Genomic DNA, 22,208 nt, shown 5'->3' with positions numbered 1-22,208 from the left:
ACATACTCTACGAAGATCTTTATTGGTCAAACCGCATAACAACATACGTTGTTCCCTTTGTCGTCGGTATGTTACTCGCTCGAGATTCGATCGTCGGTATCTCAATACCTAGTTCAATCTCGTTACCGGCAAGTATATTTACTCATTCCCTAATGTATCATCCCGCAACTAACTCATTAGTCACATTGCCTGCAAGGCTTATAGTGATGTACATTACCGAGAGGGCCCAGAGATACCTCTCCGATACACGGAGTGACAAATCCTAATCTTAATCTATGCGAACTCAACAAACACCATCAGAGACACCTGTAGAGCATCTTTATAGTCACCCAGTTACGTTGTGACGTTTGATAATCTCATAGTCATAGAAACATGCATAAGTTATGGAGAAAGCAATAGCAATAAACTAAATGATCATAGTGCTAAGCTAACAGATGGGTCAAGTCAATCACATCATTCTCTAATGATGTGATCCCGTTCATCAAATGACAACTCATGTCTATGGTTAGGAAACTTAACCATCTTTGATTAATGACCTAGTCAAGTAAAGGCATACTAGTGACACTCTGTTTGTCTATGTATTCACACATGTACTAAGTTTTCGGTTAATACAATTCTAGAATGACTAATAAACATTTATCATGATATAAGGAAATATAAATAACAACTTTATTATTGCCTCTAGGGCATATTTCCTTCTGTTACAAGTGGGTCCAGATGCTGGTGAGATCTTGAATTCCCGTCATGGGTTATAGATAGCGTCAAATCGTGCACAATTCAAATTTGTTGGTGAATTTTAATTTAAATTACTATTATTTTTAAAATGAAACATTGCCATCACAACTTTCATTAATAATGATACTTGACAACTGTCACAAACACTGTTCCACATGTTAAAATGAGCATCCAAAGGACATATTATCGAACATGAGAAATAAGACGCATGAGTAAGTATCATGAAGAACAATAATGCACCATCGGTAATTGGTCGGCTGTGAGACAGTTTCCCTTGAAGATAGCGACAACTTCCATAAGAGATGACTAAAAATCGCCTCCACTTCTTGTTGCTTGTTTTCTAAAAGCAATGATTTTTATTTCTAATCCTTCTTGACAATTTCTATTTTCTTGTTGCTGCTTCCTTTTAAAATCTTCTATTTCTTGCTTTCATGCACCAAGTACCGCATTCAAGCCTTCTTTAAACGTGTCATTTGCCAGTTTTTCATTTGACTTGTGTTGCAATTGATACTTCTTCAACGTATCTATAATTTTTTATTGTTCCATGCTATTATAGTATAACTCTTGGATGTTTTATATGCATTTATATATCATTTTTTGGGACTAACTAACCTATTAACCTAGTGCCAAGTGCCAGTTGTCATTTTTTGCCTGTTTTTGGTTTTTCAGGAAATCAGTACCAAACCAAGCGCAAATGCTATGAAACTTTTTGAAGATTTTTATTCTCGACAAGAGAGACCCTAGAAGCTTCGGGAGGATACCAGAAGGAAATCGAGGAGACGGGAAGGCAACAGGGCGCGCCCAGGGGGTACGCGTGCCCTGATGCCTTGTGGGCCCCTCATGGCTCCATTTGACCTAATTCCACCTCTATAAATTCTTTAAAATCGGGAACCAACAGGGAGCCACCCAAAATAATTTTTCAGCTGCTGCAAGTTTTTGTTCTTCCACGATCCCATTGGGAGACCTTTTCTGGTACTCTGCCGGAGGGGAAGTCGATCACGGAGGGCTTCTATATCAACCTTGCTTCCCTTCCGATGATATGTGAGTAGTTCCCCACAAATCTATGTGCCCATAGCTAGTAGCTAGATTGATGTAGGGTAGTGTAACACCCACGATGCGACTATATCTCCCACGTGTCGGAGCACGACTTAGAGGCATAACTGCATTGTAGGCATGTCGCAAGAGGGGTAATCTTTACACATCCCATGTACTGAATAAGAAAGAGGTACAGAGTTGGCTTACAATCGCCACTTCACACAATACATGAATATAGCATTACAACATCTAGAATACAAGCACGGTCCGACTACGGAACCAACATATAAGAAGACCACGCCAAATGCGAAAGATCCCCGATCGCCCCGACTGGGCTCCACTACTGATAAACTGGAAACGAAACAACACAACGAACACGATCTTCATAGAGCTCCTCCTTGAGCTCGGTTGCGACACCTGCATGGTATCATCAGCACCTGCAAACTGGTGTTGGAAGTAAACTGTGAGTCACGGGGACTCAGCAATCTCACACCCTCGCGATCAAGACTATTTAAGCTTATGTGTAGGTAAAAGGTATGTGAGGTGGAGCTGCAGCAAGAACTAGCATATATGGTGGCTAACTTACGCAAAAGAGAGCCAGAAGAGAAGCAAAGCACGGTCGTGGACTAGAAGTGATCAAGAAGTGATCCTGAAACTACTTACGTTTAAGCATAACTCCAACACCGTGTTCACTTCCCGGACCCCGCCGAGAAGAGACCATCACGGCTACACACGCAGTTGATGCATTTTAATTACGTTAAGTGTCAAGTTCTCTACAACCGGGCGTTAACAAATTCCCTTCTGCCCATAACCACGGGCACGGCTTTCGAAAGTTCATAACCCTGTAGGGGTGTCCCAACTTAGCCCATCACAAGCTCTCACGGTCAACGAAGGATATTCCTTCTCCCAGGATGACCCGATCAGACTCGGAATCCCGGTTACAAGACATTTCGACAATGGTAAAACAAGACCAGCAAAGCCGCCCGAATGTGCCGACAAATCCCGATAGGAGCAGCACATATCTCGTTCTCAGGGCACACCGGATTGTCCAAGGTTTCGGTAGGCCAACCCAGAGTTGCCCCTGGTGGCCACCGGCAGCTGACAGGTTGGACCAACACTCAGAGGAGCACTGGCCCGGGGGTTTAAAATAAAGATGACCCTTGAGTCTGCAGAACCCAAGGGAAAAAGGCTAGGTGGCAAATGGTAAAACCAAAGTTGGGCCTTGCTGGAGGAGTTTTATTCAAAGCGAATTGTCAAGGGGTCCCCATAACACCCAACCGTGTAAGGAACGCAAAATCAAGGAACATAACACCGGTATGACGGAAACTATGGCGGCAAGAGTGGAACAAAACACCAGGCATAAGGCCGAGCCTTCGACCCTTACCAAGTATATAGATGCATTAGTTTAAAATAAGAGATATTGTGATATCCCAACCTATCCATGTTCCAACAAGGAACAAACTTCATCTTCACCTGCAACTAACAATGCTATAAGAGGGGCTGAGCAAAGCGGTAACATAGCCAAACAACGGTTTTCTATGACAAGGTGGGTTAGAGGCTTGGCTTAGCAACATGGGAGGCATGATATAGCAAGTGGTAGGTATCGCAGCATAGGCATAGCAATAGAGCGAGCAACTAGCAAGCAAAGATAGAAGTGATTTCGAGGGTATGGTCATCTTGCCTAAGATCCCGCAAGGAAGAAGAAACGAGTCCATGAAGAAGACAAACAGACGAAGTCAAACGGATCCTCACAACACGACGCTATCGAAACCAACCCGAAGAAGCACACCGGAAAGAAGCAAACAACATAGTAAACAACCACCACATAAACATGGCATGATGCACAAACAATTATGATGCATGTCCGGTTTAATGAAGCATGGCATGGCAAAGTGCAACAAGCAATACTACAAATTAAGTGGAGCTCAATATGCAACGAGTTGCATATTGACGGAACACCACATCAATTAATTTAGTTCGATCCCGTTTGTGAAATCAACAATATTAAATGTTTTTTAGCACGGCAAGAGGTGAGGCATAATAAAACTACCTATCTAGGCAAATTAAAATGAGGCTGGAACAACAAACAACAAGTCCGGAAAATCCTCATGTGCATATTATGAATTTGGTACTGTTCTTCCCTAAACACAATTTTAGAGTTTTTAAACATGCAAAGTAAAGCCACCATGTTAAACTAGACATTATTCTACCCCATTTACATATAAAGATTATTTAAATCCGAGCTACGGTTGATTAGTTATGAATTAAATCATTTTAACATGACAATTAAGCAAAACTTAAACAAACAGCATTTTAAACATTTTTAACATGCATGAAAGTGGCATATTATTAATCTACACAAAATTCTAAGCATTTTTCATATAAAGTTTGTTTTAAACGGATGCACGGTTGTGAAGTTAGGATATGCATGAAGTTTAGGGGCTATACTGTAAAACGGCGTTCTCTGGAATATTAGGAAATTCACTGAAAGGAAAAAACAACACTGGGCCAAATCTGGGACAAGCCCAACAGTGCACAGGGGCTGGAGGGGGCTGCTCACATCGGGCCACCGGGCCAAAAGCGGAGAAGCGGCTGGGCTTTGGGAGGCTGGGTCGGTTCACTCGGTCTGGCTGGAGTGATGGGCCGGCCCACGCACGTTCAACGGGCAGGTGCGGATCGGGGACCCCCCGATCGAGCGAGGCGGCGGCAACTCCGGTGCTCCGGCAAGCAAGTGGCGGCGGGGCCGAGCGAAGGGCGTCGGAGGACGACGGATTCGGAGGTGGCGGCTCCGTTTCCGGGCAAAACCAGCGACGGGAGGCGAGGGCGGCGCCGAGAGAGCTCCGCTCCGGCGAACTCCCATGGTGGCGGTGGTTCCTGTAGGGCAGCGGCACTGGTGAGGAGCAGAGAGAGGGAGAAACGGAGGGAGAAGAAAGGAGAAGGGGCGCGGTGGCACTGGCCTGCTGGATGTGGCGCCGTCGGGCGACTCCGGTGGCCTGCCGGCCGGTGGCGGAGCTGGACGGAGAGAGGAGCTCGGCCTCCTCCCGATGCTGCGAGCACAGTGCTGTGGGCACTGCAGCGAAGCGACGGCGGCGTGATGCGGGCGTCTCGGGCCCAGATCGGCCCGGGATGGGCCGTGGATGGGCTCCAGCAGGCCTGGCGCGGTGGGGAGTGGTTGAAGGGCGACGCGGCCTCTCGTGAGTGGCTACACACGGCGGCGCAGGGTGACGTGTCGGTGGGCGGTTGGCTGGAACGGCGCCGCATGCGGCGGTTGGCGGGCGGGGCAGCGCCAAGTGGCCGAGATGGGTTCAGCCGGCGCTGAAAATGTGGAAGGAGAGGGGGGGTTTCCAAAACTGGTGGTCTAGGCCTTCCTTATATAGCAGGGAGGCTAGGGTTTGGGTCTAGGGGGTGATTTGGAGCCCTCCGATTGCGATCGGATGGTTCCGGACACGCGGAGGATTAGGTTAGGCCTAGGTGGGGCTAGAGGGTTGTGCAGATGGGTTGGACTGAGAGGAAAGAGGATGAATGCAGCCCGGCGTTTGTTTCCGGAGATCGAAAATGTCCAATGATAGACCAACTAGACTGCCGCTATAGTTTAACGGTTGGGCTATCAAACAAACTCCGAATGCTATGAAACTTGGCATGCGACCTACTAACAACATAACAACACCGCACGCCAACTTTCATCCCATTATGTGAACATTTTTCCGGCAACTTATAAAATAATATTTCGGAGGTGTCACGGGCGCGTGCAAGTGTGTCTGGGCTCAGAACGGACAGCGGAGAGAACGGGGGAACCCGGACGATGCAAGTTTCAAAAACATGATGATGCAATGCACATGATGCAATGACAAGATGCACACGCAAGCGAATGACATGGCAACGATGGCGAATAACTGGGAGACACCTGGCGCAACGGTCTCGGGGCGTTACAACACTCCACCACTACGAGAGGATCTCGTCCCGAGATCTAGAATGGCACCGGAGGGAAAACGGAAGAGGAAGATAAGAGGTAAAACTAAGTTGCTTCTTTGACAAACGAGTGAAACCAAAGAACTTTGAAAAGTTGAACAACTTGAAAGGAATAATACCACGGAGGTGATCGAAGTTGAAAAACACTCTGTTAGGAACAAGGAACAAGGAAGAACAAATTCGGACAGCACTCTGTTTGAAAAGTGATATGAAACTTGATAAGATGAAACGAACTTGAGCAGAGGGCACAATACTCCGGTTAAATGGATAAGCACGAAAAGAACACGATCCTGAAAAAACAGGAAGATGGGTTGAAGAGAGCAACATCACAATGCCTCCGGAAGTAAGAAATAGAAGATAGATAATTGAAAAAAAAAGAATGGAGAAGAAAATGCCAGCTTCTGCCACAAAAGAGCTTGGAAAGGCATCCTTAGGAGAAGGGTCGAACGGAGTTGTTGGAAAACCAACAACTAAAAGAGTAAGCTTGTTGTGGGATTATAGAAAACATCTCGAAATTATGAGGTGAAATTCTGCCACTAATGAAAACAATAGATTGGATTGATATGAATGAGAAGACGAGAAACTTATTTCACCAGGAGGATAGATGAAGAACTTGGGTCATTTATGAGCACCATAAATAGCAACAATCCTTAGGGAAGGCTTTAGGTGAAATATAACCCAAGATAATCCCAAAGAAGATACTGATTGGTTGAGAAGAAGTCTTGAGCGAAGAGAAAAAATGATGGATTTAGATATGTCACTCTTGAAAACATGTGAATCATGAAACACGAAGGGAAAATTATCAACAATGACATAACACCACCTCAAAAGATAAGATAGAACGAATTGCACTTCGGAATGCAAGATGAAGAATGCTTGAGCTCCTCTGAAAAGAATCTCAGTGAACACTTCGAGAAGGAATTAAATCTGTGATGAACCATCATGTAGAGCCTTCGTGAGAACTCCGGTAATAAAAGGATGATACAAAGAAAGAGAAGTTGACAACACAAGGTGAAGCCTTATAGTGATTTAGATGGATCTCCGTGGTGATATAATTGCGAGAGCTTGGAACTCCAGAAAAGAAAAGATGAACAAAAGAAATCAAGAATTTATTCGTCATGAGCAAACTCCGAAGGAAGGAATTGATCACTTGGATGAAATAAGAATAAGAATTACATTATGCGTATCCTTCACCAATTAAATTGATGACAGGCAAACGGATTTGGCAAACTACTTATTCTCATTGAAAGGATTAAGAGAGATAGAGCATAAACTCAATGGACCACCGGTAGGATTGAAACAATGAATAAATTAATACGATAACCATGGAATAGAATCTTGAGCAAACCACCGTAAGAATTGAAAACGATTGAAGAAAAGATAAAGAAACACAGGGAAGAATTAGAGAACGAATGAAGATGCTTGAGGTGATTTAGATACATGAGAACGAAGAGATCATGAGCTGATAATAGAATACTTGAATGATGCACCGGTAAGATTTGGAGAACGAGAGCTGAAAGCTGGAATGAATACTTCTGAGATGATGGGCTCTTGAGAAACAAACTAAAAAGAATCTTGAATTGCTCCGGATAGGTGGAAAGAATTCTCACAATCGAAAATAATTTTGAGAGGATGGCATCAAGCTAGAACCACGCATCTCTGAGAGAACGAACTCAGATTTGAGAGAAACTCTTCTTCGGTCTTCAAATGTTGAGAATGATGATGATATACACCACCATGAATTGTTGAGGCACCCCGGGATGAAGAATGGAAAGGTTGAGCCAACGATGAAAAGAATTTGAAAGATCCTGGAGAATACATTTGACTGATCATAACTCATTCTTACGTCAAACTTTGAAAAGAATTTGAGAGGATCTGGGAAAATTAGAAGAGTCGGGTAAGATCCTGGGAAAAGACTTGTGGGTTAGGGCCCACTCGAGAGAAACACCATTGAAATGATTACTTGAAAAGGAGAATGCACCGGTTGAATTAAATGACTTGAATGAGATAACATCCTCAAAATAGCTTGAACGGATTAAGAGTGGAAACACGAATCTTCTGAGATATCTTCAGCACTCTGGAACAATTGAATAACAAGAAGTGAATGATAAGGGGTGCACCGGTATGATAAAACCTTTGAAACAAGGACATGATATGATCGACAAGGCTTGAATTGAAATGCACCGGAAAAGAAAGAGAACGAAGAATGATGAACTTGAAACTCTGTTAGAATCTTCATGAGAATCACCGGATATGAACATTGGCAGAAAAGAATGGAGAGACTTCTCATCACTAAGATGATACTTGATTAAGAAATCTGAGTCCTTGAAGAAAAGGGTGGGAGGGCGGGAAAAACAAAGGCAACTTGGAACGGATGAAACGAACACCGTTGACGAAAACTGAGATTGGATCTTGCAAAAGTTGAAATGATCGGATCCACTTGACGAGAAGCGCGCCGGTTGAAAAGAAATTGAGATGACAAACTCGATGATCAAGAAGGATTGGTATTCACATAGAAAGATGAGAACACCGCTTAGGAAAGGTATGAAATCAACACTTGACTTCGAAGCAACTCGAATACCAAAATCAAAACAAACACAAAGGATTGGCTTGCAAAATAAGCTGGAACAAACATATGATAGAGATTTCGTCTGAAGTTTTCATGGTGGGGCCCACACGGGCTCGATCGTACAACATCATCATGTACAAGGCAGTGCACATGACATACGAAGCATCCCCGACAGCATAGCCAAGGACTCTTTAAGACACAACGAGACCACTGTAAAACCAACCATGGATAGGCGGACCACTAGATGTCGAACCCCAATTTCATATCATACATCTGTTGGAAAGATATCCTAGGAGCTACTTGAATTCCCACTTATAAACTCCCGAAACTTTCCGGTTATGCAATCAGGTGAATCACAATATTGGGATACAGGGGAATCACAATATCTCACCCAAATCTAGCAAATCCCCTGTGTCCCGGGGAGTTGAGCTCCGAGGAGTTTCATCCCATTTAGCAAATCCCCTGTGTCCCGGGGAATTGGCAGGCGACCTAATAACAACATAACAACACCGCACGCCAACTTTCATCCCATTCCGAGAACATTTTCCCGGCCACTTATAAAATAATATTTCGGAGGTGTCACGGGCACGTGCAAGTGTGTCTGGGCTCAGAACGGACAGCGGGGAGAACGCGGGAACCCCGACGATGCAAGTTTCAAAAACATGATGATGCAATGCACATGATGCAATGACAAGATGCACACGCAAGCGAATGACATGGCAACGACGGCGAATAACTGGGAGACACCTGGCGCAACGGTCTCTGGGCGTTACAGGTAGAACCCTAATCGGTCGATCTTTCACGAAAGGAGCGGATCCCGCGATGAACATGAAGAACACAAGGAGGAAACGAGGGTAAACACGGGGAAAACATAGGAGAGAGACACTCAAACCAACAAGAATGATTACACAAGTGCTAGATCCTCGAAACACGATAGGAGATACAAGATCCAAAGTCAACAACAGACAGTACACGGTAGCCGGTTCTTCTCCAAAGGAGGTCTTGATTTCTTCCCTAAAAGGGGTCTTGAATCCGCTTGGGGGATCTTCTCCGGTGGAGGCTCGAATCTCCGAGGAGAAGGTAACCAAGTGGATGAGCAAAGCTCTCACACGAAATATGAGCTAATCCCTTGCTGACCCTAGCTAGAAGGAATAGGAGGTCTATATATAGTCTTAGTGTAAAAGAGGGGGGCGAAGGGGTACATGGGCTGTGGCCCAACACGAAACAGCACACAGGCGTCGGACGTCCGGGAGTCACCGGTCGTCTGGAGGCTCGCGAGGGTCCGGACGTCCGGTGCCTGTCGGACGTCCGTAGATTCGGCTCAGGTGGTCTTCAGTCGGACGTCCGGTCGGGGTCGGACATCCGGGCGTCGGTCGTTCGTTGGACTTCGGAAATCCATAGATTTGGCTCGGGTTGGCGTCGGTCGTCCGGAGAGGGCCGGACGTCCGGAGCCTGGAGATCGTCAGACGTCCATCTTCCTCTTCTTCTTCTTCTTCTTCTTGCTCCTTAGCTTCTCCATGATACCTGAGTATGCACAAAGTGTCCGTATGAGGTAGTAGCCATGTCTCATGTGCATCAAAGTGGAAATGTGAGAGGAGAGATGTCACCTCGGTTTCAAGAGCTCTTGCACGTGCTCGTGTCATGGATCCGCTAGGCACTTGGTGAGACGATGGTAGGTCCATGGGGATGACCTTGGGATGCTCCCCATCATCTCCCCTCCCTTGGGGAAGATCCTTCCTTGGATCAAATTCTTCATCACCATGGTAGGGAGAGAGATCTTTGACGATGAAGATGTTGCTCACGGAGTACTTGTCGCGTGGAATGTCGATCTTGTAGGCGTTGTCGTTGTAGCGTGCAAGCACCTTGGAGGGTCCATCCGCTCGTGGTCGAAGCTTGGACTTGCGTTGTTGTGGAAAGCGGCCCTTGCGAAGGTGTAGCCACACGAGATCACCAATGTTGAAGACCATGGGGTGCTTGTTGATGTTGAGCTTGGTCGCAAGTCGTTGCACTTGGCGCTCGATAGTATGTCTTGTATCTTCATGAACCTTCTTGAGATGAGTCACATGTGCACTTGCGTCCAAATTGATGCGCTCTTGGAGTGGTAGAGGGAGAATGTCCAATGGGGACAAAGGGTTGAATCCGTAGACGACCTCGAAGGGGGATTTGCCAGTTGTTGAGTGTCTTGCTCGGTTGTAGGCGAACTCGGTGATAGGCAGGCACTTCTCCCACTCCTTGATGTTCTTCTTGATGAGTACTCGAAGTAGAGCGGAGAGTGTGCGATTGGTAACTTCCATTTGGCCATCGGTTTGTGGATGATACGCCATGGAGAAGAGTATCTTGATTCCGAGCTTGGTGCATAGGGTCTTCCAAAAGTAGCTAAGGAACTTGACGTCGTGGTCCGAGACGATCGTCTTTGGCACTCCATGTAGACGCAATATTTCCCTACAAGAGAGAGTAGCAACATGTGAAGCATCGTCTATCTTGTTGCAAGGAATGAAATGTGCCATCTTTGGGAAACGGTCCACAACTACAAATACCGAATCCTTCCCATTTCTAGTGCTAGGCAAACCAAGTACAAAGTCCATGCTAATGTCTTCCCATGGTTGATATGGAATTGGTAGAGGCATATAAAGGCCATGGGATTGAGCTTTGGACTTAGCTTTGCGACATGTAGAGCATCGGTTGGTGAAGCGGTTGACGTCACGAAACATCTTGGGCCAATAGTAGTTCTTTGAGAGCGTAGCGAACGTCTTGTCGCATCCAAAATGTCCCATTAAGCCTCCTCCATGAGATTCCTGCAAAATCAACAAACTAAGAGAAGACTCGGGGATGCAAAGTTTGTTAGCTCTCATAAGATATCCATCTGTGATATAATAGCGTTACCAAGAGGTGTGCTTCAAACACTTGGCATAAGGAGTAGCGAAAGTAGGATCATGCTCATACAAGTCCATTATGTGCTCAAAGCCAATGACATCCAATTCAAGTTGAGTAACAAGCATGCATATGCGGGAAAGGGCATCCGACACAATGTTTTCCTTACCCTTAATGTACTTGATGACATAAGGAAAAGACTCAATAAATTCACTCCATTTAGCATGACGCTTGTTCAACTTGGTTTGGCCCTTAAGATACTTGAGCGTTTCATGATCGGTATGAATGATAAATTCATGAGGGCGAAGATAGTGTTCCCATTCCTGCAAAACGCGGACTAAAGCATAGAGCTCTTTGTCATAGATGGGGTAATTGAGTTGCGCACCGGAGAGTTTCTCACTAAAGTAAGCTATGGGGCGCTTCTCTTGCGTTAACACACCTCCTATGCCATTACCGCTAGCATCGCAATGAATCCCAAAGGGTTTGTCAAAGTTGGGTAAAGCAAGCACGGGAGCATGAGTAAGCAAATTCTTAAGCTCATTGAAAGCGGCATCTTGGGATGGTCCCCAAACAAAAGGCGCATTTTTCTTGCTCAAAGCATGCAAAGGAGAAGCAATGGTGCTAAAATCTTTCACAAAGCGACGATAGAAACCCGTAAGGCCAAGAAAGCTACGCACTTGTTGCAAATTGGTTGGTTGTGGCCAAGTCTTAATAGCATTGATCTTGGACTCATCAACATGAACACCCTTAGAAGATACAACAAAACCCAAGAAAACGAGCTTGTCAACGCCAAAAAGGCATTTCTCCATATTAGCATAGAGACGCTCTTTTCGAAGAGTTTGTAAAACGGTTCGGACATGGGTGACATGCTCTTTGAGAGACTTGCTAAAAACAAGGATATCATCAAAGTAGACCACAACAAACACACCAATGTAAGGGCGGACGACATGATTCATAAGGCGCATAAAAGTACCTGGTGCTTCCGATAAACCCATAGGCATGACTAACCACTCATACAGCCCAAACTTGGTTTTGAAAGAGGTTTTCCATTCATCACCCTCTTGTATGCGGATTTAATAGTAACCACTTTTAAGATCAATTTTTGAAAAGATAGTGGCACCACTAAGTTCATCAAGCATATCATCAAGGCGTGGAATGGGATACCTATAACGAACGGTGATAGCATTTATAGGTCTACAATCGGAGCACATGTGAAAGCTACCGTCTCGTTTTAGCACAAGAATGATCGGGACGGCACAAGGGCTCAAACTTTCACACGCATGTCCATGGTCTATGAGATGATTTACTTGCCTTTGTATTTCTTTGGTTTCTTCGGGGTTGACGCGGTAGGGAGCTTTGTTCGGAAGCAATGCTCCAGGAATGAGGTCGATGCGGTGCTCAATGCCTCGTAGTGCAGGCAGTCCCGGAGGTAGCTCGTCGGGGAAAACATCATGAAATTCTAGCAAAAGAGAAGACAACACTAGAGGAAGAGTGTGAGAGGTGTTAGCTTGTGGTGCATTTTCCTTGCACAAAAGGGCGTAGTGTAGGACACTAGATGGGTTCTCACACACTCCTCTTATCTCACTTTTGGTGGCAAATAGGATTAAGTTCTTTTTGTCACTCATCGTAGAGGCGCTCGATTTGGGCTTGTGGCGCTCACTCTCTTTTAGGTGGCTCGCTCTCTCACTATTCTCTCCACGATGGGTGGCTTGCTTTGTCGGCGAGCACTTGGCTTGGAGACATGGGACGAAGTACATACTCCTTGCCCTTCATCTTGAAGATGTAGTGGTTCGCTTGACCGTTGTGGATGACTCCTCTATCAAATTGCCATGGGCGTCCAAGGAGGAGGTGGCAAACTGTCATTGGAACGACGTCGCACTCCAAAGTGTCTTCATAGGCGCCAATTTTGAAGGAGACTTGTACTTGGTGTTCAACTTGGATAGTGCCGGAGTCGCTAAGCCATTGCACTTTGTATGGATGTGTGTGCTCCGTCTTGGGCAATTGGAGCTTGGAGCAAAGTTCTTCACTTGCGAAGTTATGACAACTCCCTCCATCGATGATGACCTTGACGGATCGTCCATTGATGCCGGCTTTGGTGTGGAATATGTGGCATCTTTGGTCTTCTTCTTGGTGATGTTGGAGAGCTAAGACCTTGGAGACAACAAGAGCTGGACTTGAATCTTCATCACAAAAGACTTGTTCCTCTTCATCGTTCACTTGCCGGTGCATGGTGACTTGCTCAAGAGCGTCCATTTCTCCTTCACTCATCGAGTCGTAGGTGCCGTCGTCGTTGAGTATCATGGTCCGTTTGTTGGTGCACTCATAGGACTTGTGGCCTTGGCCTCCGCATGTGAAGCATTTGAAGGAACTCGTCTTGACGGTCTCATCGGTTGGAGTGGATGATGATGAAGCTCTCGGCTTGAAGTTGCTTATAGTAGGAGGATGACTTGGAGTTGACGAAGCTTTCTTGGTACTCGACTTGTCGATGTTGCTTGTAGAAGGCTTGGTAGACGGAGTTGGAGTTATTGAAGCTTGGGTGTTGGAGAAACCGTATGACTTGGATGAGAACTTGGCATACTTGTAATCGTCTTGCACTTGACGTACCTCTTTGGTCGCTTGATGCACTAGCTCGATGAGGTTCGAGTATGGTTTGAAGTCGGCGATCTTCTTGACAGGATGGTTGAGTCCATTCAATAAACGTGCCATTGTTTGCTCATCATCTTCCGTGACATTGGCTCGTATCATGGCAATGTCCATCCCCTTGTAGTACTCTTCAACGCTCTTGGTTCCTTGCTTGAGTAGTTGGAGTTTCTTGAAGAGGTCGCAGTTGTAGTAGGTAGGCACAAAGCGTGCTCTCACGACATCCTTCATTTGCGCCCAAATAGTGATGGGTGGTTCACGTCTTGCCTCTCGGCGCTCGATAACTTGTTCCCACCAAATGAGGACATAGTCTTGGAACTCAAGGGATGCCATCGTGATCTTCTTCTCTTTGTCGTAGTTGTGCAAGTGGAAGATTTTGTCGACCTTCAATGCCCATGAAAGGTATTCTTCGGGGCCATTGCTTCCGTTGAACTTGGGCATGGTGAACTTGAGCTTTCCGTAGCGTTGCTCTTCATTGTGTTGGGGGCGAGGATGATGACGCCCATGTTGTTGATGATTGTCAAGATCTTGTTGCTCTTGGTGAGGAGGGTTGTCAACCTCATGTTGCTCTTGTCGTGGAGGATTTCCATTGTCGTCATGCTCTTGATGAACTTGATGTTCTTGGCGAGCGTGTGGAGGAGCTTGTCGAGCTCTAGGAGGAACTTGAGGAACTTGATGATGCACGCGAGCTTGAAATCTTCATTCTTGAATTTCTTCGCGAAGTGCTTCTTCATGTTCACGAGCTTGTCGACCTCGGTTGGCTACGGCTCAACTTGAATCTCGGAGGGCTTGTTGCGCCGCAAGTGCTTGAACGTCACGGAGTTGTTGTTCTTGGCGTTGTGCCTTGGCATCTTGTGCATTTTGGTGTAGACGCGCTCGCTCTTCCTCTTCATGTTGGCGTTGTCTTTGCCGTTCTTGTGCTAGCACAAAAGCCTCTTGGGTTTGACATTGTCGGCGCTCTTGAGAGTCGGTGTCGCTTAGAGGATTGAGGCTTGCTTGCCGATCGTTGCGCACGGCACGACGTAGAGTGTTCGATGTCAGTGTACTTGAGCTGGAGAGGGTGAAGTCGGAGTGTCGACTTGATCGAGTCCTTCTTGATGAAGACGAAGTGGAAGAAGAGCGGTTGAGCAACAAAGCGCGAATTACGTCCATCCTTGCGTCATTCTCTTGCTAGTGATCGTTGATCTTGTGGTCGAAGTAGTCCCTTGTACGTTGCTAGGAGAGTTGCAAGTCGGCGGCGAGGTTGTCGATGCGTTCACTCATTGCTTGTTGCTCTTGATGCAAAGCACGTTGTGCACCAAAGAGGTGGCTCTTGGTGACGTAGGAGTTCATGTCGTCGTCGTGCTCAATGAAGAGTGGGTTGGTAGAAGTACTTGGCCTATCCATCATTCCAAGATACACAATGTGAGTGGTAGAAAGAGAATAATGAATACCAAATGTACCTTGACCGAAGTTGAAAGTGTATCAATGATCACTCCAATGTGGACAAGGAAATAGCACAGTTGGTACCAATTCTTGTCGGTTTCTCACACCTACACAAGTAAAAGCTTATGGTGGAGCTTGGTTAGAATGGTGGCACAAAATTTAATGCAATTTTAAGTGAGCTTCAATATTGTTGGAAAAGATTCGCAAGATGCAATGTAACAAGTAGACCAAGCATATAAGGTACACAGGAACACACACGCAAAAAGATAAGTGGGGTCGTGCAACCAAGTATGAGCCAAAATGTGGAATCCACCAAAATGCTCTTGTTGCACAACACTAGAGAGGCGCTAGCACGATTGCACAATAGGCGGATACAAGAACTTGTGCACAACCTATTTAGCAAAAATGCAACGACTTCTATCCCAAGTTTGCTCTATGCATGGTGTTCCTATGAGATGATCCAAGATGATCTAGTATGACAATCTTAATGTTGTATGATGCTATGGTTCTTGCTTAAAATCTCTTTCCTTATCTTTCCTTTTTGCTTAAAAGCTTGTTTGGCTCTTTGATGTTTGAGCTCTTTTCTCATGCAATGCTTGACGAACCAAGATAGCAATTGTGTATGCGATGACAACTTTGTGACACAAGAGATGATACCAATATATTCAACAATGATGTATGCATGCTATGGGAAGTATGATAACTAATGTGCACAAGTCTCGTTGCCGGCAATACTCAATGGCTAGTCTCGAAGGGTAAGCAACGCAAAGGAGTAAGTCTATGATGGCTATCAAAGTAATGGCAAGAATGATGTATCATGATACCAAGACGAGGTTACCGTTCTTCCTTACGGTATGGTGTCAAAATGGTGGACCGAATACAAAGATGTAGTTGAGGTGGTCGTTGTTGATGACGCGTCCGTGGAGAAGATGAGCGGCGGTGATGTTGATGTTGAACCGTACCTAGATAGCCCAAACACAAAAGGATACGGAACCGCAACTCAAATTCTCAAAGCTCGAAGTGGAAACATGTGTCAGCGTATGAAAAGGGTAAGCAAAGGTGGTGGTATGCGGAAGTGGTGATGGTGTATAGGTGGTAGAAGTGCGTATGCGGAAATGTGGGGCAGTGGTGGTGACTAACTGAAGAAAAAATCAGTTTCGTCAGGGTTCGCCGGACGTCCGGGCTGGGCCGGTCGTCCGGTCGTCAGACGTCCGGTAGGGGTCGGGCGTCCGGTGCCTGGACGAACTTTGGGCACGGGATGAACATCTAGGGTTCGTGGTGGAGATGTGGAAATTCGTCGAATCCGGAGGATTTTGTGGATGGAAAGGGAGGAGACACTACAAGAAATATGTCAACTAGTGACCTTCTGTCAGTGACCCTGGAAGAATTGGTCATAGATCTATGACCATTTCAGACCAATTGGTCAAAAGCTGTTCGGGGGGCTCCAAACCCTAAACTATAACGACCATTTTGGTCAGAAAGGTCGTAATTTCCTTACACGAAATGGTCATAAAGCAGATAGCACTGATCTGCTGCCTTATTTCTAGCTGATCATGACCAATATAGATGGTCATAACCTTGTAAATTGTGGTGGGTTTCTATGACTAGGCGCCACCTCATCGGTTTTGCCTATGTGTCATGTCCCTGTGGCAGTTTTTGCCCTAGGTTGTGAAGCAACCTATATTTCTGTCATTCCCAAAATTCCCAAAAAAACTCATAAATTCTTTGGGTCATATCTTTGTCCAATATGTAAAAAACCTTCCTTGCCTAGTTCAACAAATAATTCAACAATATTCATTTTCCTATTCTGTTCAGAACAACAATTTGTGAAGGAAGTACCACTTTGGCATGTCCAAATAGTATCCATTTTCTATAGTGCTTTCCTATGCCCAAATAACCATCCTCCACCAAATGCCAGCTCAATACATTCATTATTTTGAGCCGAGCTTCAACATTCGTATTTATGTCTAGTGTGGTAGTTTGCAAAGCAAGTACCACCTAGGCTCCTCCTTTTGAGCTGAAAATTTGTGAAGACGGTCTTCTTAGTAACTGATCATCCTCAGCCAAAACTCACGCCCATTAGCCATGTACATTTCTCGTACCGTTAATCAAACACTTGGCTGCTAATTCAAGTTTGAGCATCGATCGGTCTCCTCGTGAGAATCTTATGTTGTAATTTTCTTCCTAGCACCTACCTGGGGAGTGCCCAACCCAGTAGACATGCCTAGGCTTCCCAGAACACATGGCAATGCCACGGTCACGCGGTGACCACGCGGCGAGCATGCGAGTTTACGCGCTCTAGAGTTGGGGGCCTCGGCCACCGTCCAAACCTCGACGTATCGCTACCAAACCATGTATTTATGATTAAATAGGTATTTATGTAACTAGAAATGATTTTTGAAAAAATAAATAGCTAACTATGAGGCAGCTGCAGTTCAAATTTGACCCGCTTCCTACTGAATGGGCGAGAATTTGTCTTTTTCACCAGAGGTGGATCAAAACTTTTGACACCCAACCATTTTGTCAATTGTGCATTATATATGGCCTAGTATTTTATAAAATTGATTAGGTCCAATTTTGCAACAAATATATGATAGGTCCTTCACAAAAAAACTCATTTTGGGCACTCGGAAAAATGGAAAATGATTTTTTCGTGCAAAGAAAATGAAAACTTCCTTAGGCAACATTGTTTGTCATTCCAAGATGCACTCTTGTGCATGATATGAGGCCATTTAAACAAACTATGCCATGAATGTGGCCATAAGAATGATCATTTGGCTTGATAGCCATGAATCTTCATGCATGATAGCTCATTTCTGAGAACACTTTTTTAAAAGAATTGTCGTATTACAAGTTTATTATTTTTCCTAGAAACTTGGTCACATATAATGACACAATGTGAAGGTTTTCCAATTTTTTTATTTTTTTTTTTGAATTTTTTATGCCCGTTTCAAAATGCGGTCAAAATGGTGGGCTTGACCGTTCCTAGCTAGTGGTTGAATCTTGGAAAACTTTTGATGTTTCTATGATTAAATAGATACTTATGTACCTATAAATTATTTTTGGAAAAAATAAAGAGAAAATTATGAGGCAGCTGCAGTTCAAATTTGACCCGCTTCCAACTAAATCGGTGGAAATTTGTCTTTTTCACCAGAGGTGGATAAAAACTTTTTACACCCAACCATTTGGTCAATTGTGCATTAAATATGGCCTAGTATTTTATAAAAATGATTTGGTCCAATTTTGCAATAATTATTTGGTAGGTCCTTCACAAAAAAACCTCATTTGGGGCACTCGAAAAATGGAAAATAACTCTTCTGTGCAATGAAAGTGAAAACTCCCTTAGGCAACATTGTTTTGAATTCCAAATGTACCCTTGTGCACAATATGAGATCATTTGAACAAACTATGCCATGAATGTGGCCATAAGATTGATGATTTGTCTTGAAAGCCATGAATCTTCACGCATGATAGCTCATTTCTGAGAACACTTTTTAAAATAATTGTCGTACTACAAGTTTATTATTTTTCCTGGAAACTTGGTCACATATGATGACACAGTGCGAAGGTTTTCTAATGTTTTGATTTTTGTTGAATTTTTTATGCCCGTTTCAAAATGCGGTCAAAACGGCGGGCTTGACCGTTCCTAGCTAGTGGTTGAATCTTGGAAAACTTTTGACGTTTCTCCAATGAAATAGATACTTATGTACCTAGAAATGATTTTTGCAAAAAATAAAGAGCAAACTATGAGGCAGCTGCAGTTCAAATTTGACCCGCTTCCTACTGAATCAGCGGGAAATTGTCTTTTTCATGAGAGGTGGATCAAAACTTTTGACACCCAACCATTTTGTCAATTGCGCATTAAATATGGCCTATTATTTTATAAAATTGATTTTTTCCAATTTTGCAACAAATATATGGTAGGCCCTTCACAAAAAAAACTCATTTCGGGCACTCAAAAAATGGAAAATGAATTTTCCTTGCAAAGAAAATTAAAACTCCTTAGGAAACATTGTTTGGAATTCCAAGATGCACCCTTGTGCACAATATGAGATCATTTGAACAAACTATGCCATGAATGTGGTCATAAGATTGATCATTTGGCTTGAAAGCCATGAATCTTCACGCATGATAGCTCATTTCTGAGAACACTTTTTTTAAAATAATTGCCGTATTACAAGTTTATTATTTTTCCTGGAAACTTGGTCACATATGATGACACAATGCGAAGGTTTTCCAATTTTTTGATTTTTTTTGAATTTTTTATGCCCGTTTCAAAATGCGGTCAAAATGGCGGGCTTGACCGTTCCTAGCTAGTGGTTGAATCTTGGAAAACTTTTGACGTTTCTCCGATGAAATAGATACTTATGTACCTAGAAATGATTTTTGGAAAAAATAAAGAGCAAACTATGAGGCAGCTGCAGTTCAAATTTGACCCGCTTCCTGCTGGATCGGCGGGAATTTGTCTTTTCCACGAGAGGTGGATCAAAACTTTTTACACCCAACCATTTGGTAAATTGTGCATTAAATATGGCCTAATATTTTAGAAAAATGATTTGGTTCAATTTTGCAACAAATATATGGTAGCTCCTTCACAAAAAAATTATTTTGGGCACTCGAAAAATGGAAAATTGATTTTTCATGCAAAGGAAATGAAAACTCCCTTTGTCAATATTGTTTGCAAATCCACGATGTAAACTTGTGCAAAATATGATATCATTTGAACAAATATTTGGTAGGTCTGTTTAAAAAACTCATTTTGAGCATTGAAAAATGAAAAATGATTTTTTCGTGAAAAACTTATCTTTGATTACAACCTATTTAGATGGTCATAAGGTCTTCAAATTGTTTGTTGTGTTCTGATTGGTCTATAGACATCTCACGCAGATCGTTCATCAAACACCGTCCGAATGTCCAGGATCCAACAGTTGCCTTCACCCCCTCACGTCTCACCCACTTAACCCTAACACAACCCGTCTCACCCCCTCACCATCTCCCTCGCTCAGATCTCGATCCGCCGCCGCCGCCCCCCAACCCAGCCCCACCTCCACCGTCGACGACCCTCACCGTAGACGAGGTCGAGGCTGACCCAAGATCGAGCCCATGCCCAGACTCACGAGTGAAGCCCCGCGGAGCTGCCCACAAACTGCTCCTCTTCCCCAACCCCCGATTCCTCTCCAATCTCCGCTGTCGCCGCCGATCCCCACCCCCATCGGCGACCTCGTCTCCCCATCCCCCCCATCCCCACCCCCACCGCCGACCGACCTCCCTCCACATCTCGTCCATCCACCCATGGAAACCCCCTCTTCCACGGATCCACCCACCCACGCCCACCAGTTCTGGCGATGGATGGGGCACACCAGTTCTAGCGATGGATGGGGCGCACCAGTTCTGGCGATGGCAGCGCCGGACCCGCACCCACCTGTGCGATGGAGGTCGGCCGCATCGGGATCCACCTACGCGATGGAGGCCGGCCGGATCGGTGTGGCGCGACACACCACACCGGAGCTTGCTGCTGTGCTGGTCGTCGACAACGACGCAACTCCGACGGGACCTAGACGCCCAAGGTGCGTACACCGTTCTTGCCAACTCTTCCATCTCCTCTCATGCGTGGCTTGCGTGCTGCAGATCTAACCCCCCATCCTTCCTTCCTTGTGTTCGCGGAACGACAATGGCAAGGGGACGAACGATGTGCGTGGTGGACCAGGAGGTGGAGAACCGTCTCGCCCTCCTTGTTCACATCACCTTCCCTTTGCTTTCCCTTGGACACTTGGAGAGAGAGAAGGAAGATGGCGGACGAGGGGATGGCCAACTGCATCGACATCATCCTCGCCATCATCCTGCCGCTGCTCGACGTCTTCCTCAAGTTCGCCTGCGAGGTGAGTTTCCCGAGCTTTGTCCCGGTCCCGTGCTAGCTGCATGTTTAAACTTCACAGTAGGTTCTCTCCTGAGCGTGATTCCGTCGAGAGTTGGGTTAACTGACTGCTAGTGTTGAACATGCTTTTGCAGATCGAGTTCTGAATCTTCTTGCTGCTCACCTTCTTCGGCTACCTCCCTGGCATCATCTACGCCGTCTAGGTCATCACTAAGTAGGTGTCGGAGGGGCTCCTCACCTCTGGCTGCCTCTAGGTATGCATTCACCGATACACCTTGGGGGAACACATTCCCGGTTATTTTCTGTTCAGTACAGTCCCCTGCAGAATTTACAAAAGCAATTTTTACTGTATGAAGAAACTAAACTGAAAGTGCTAGTGATCGACTAGAGGGGGGTGAATAGGCGATTTTTATGGAAGTCTTCAAAACATGGAAGTTTCGAAGACAAACGATAGAAATAAACCTATTACCATGCAGCGGAAGGTAGACTACACTAAGCTAGCCATAGTGAAGTATTCAATGAAATGAAACCATAAAGACTAATAGCATCTAGGCAGTATAGATCAGGATGGAAGATAGTATGAAGCCAATCAGAACAAGCAGTCATACAGTGACGACAAATAACTAATGCAAACATGCAATGACTTCACAAGGACCAATCAGCACATAAAGAGATGGGAAGGATGGAACCAGTGGCTCGTTGAAGACAATGATTTGTTGGACCAGCTCCAGTTGTTGTGACAACTGTACGTATGGTTAGGGAGGCTGAGATTCAACTCAGAAGACCGTGTCTTCACCTTATTCCCCTTGAGATAAGGACACCCAGTCCTCGCCCAATCACTCTGGTAAGTCTTCAAGGTAGACTTCCAAACCTTCACAGACTTCGTTCACCGGCGATCCACAATGACTCTTGGATGCTCAGAACGCAACGCCTAACCGGCTGGAGGATTCACAGTCCTCAAGTGTAATAAGTCTTCAGATCACACAGACAGGAAGACTTAAGTGATGCCTAACACTCTTTGGCTCTGGGTATTTAGGGCTTTGTCCTCGCAAGGAATTCTCTCTCAAAGGCTTCGAGGTGGGTTGCTCT

The 22,208-nt window shown here is 45.0% G+C and overlaps 2 pseudogenes; both read left to right on the top strand.

Annotated features, from left to right (window-relative positions):
* The first annotated feature begins 20,260 nt into the window (after positions 1-20,260).
* Positions 20,261-20,878, top strand: LOC147960349 (uncharacterized; annotated as a pseudogene).
* A 155-nt stretch (positions 20,879-21,033) lies between these two features.
* On the top strand, positions 21,034-21,337 carry LOC125525792 (hydrophobic protein LTI6A-like; annotated as a pseudogene).
* The last annotated feature ends 871 nt before the right edge of the window (positions 21,338-22,208 follow it).

This window comes from Triticum urartu, chromosome 7A (assembly GCF_056163025.1).
Source record: "Triticum urartu cultivar PI428250 chromosome 7A, HENAU_Tu73, whole genome shotgun sequence".
In the NCBI taxonomy this organism is placed as follows: Eukaryota; Viridiplantae; Streptophyta; class Magnoliopsida; order Poales; family Poaceae; genus Triticum; species Triticum urartu.
This window is presented reverse-complemented; position numbering and strand designations above follow the sequence as displayed.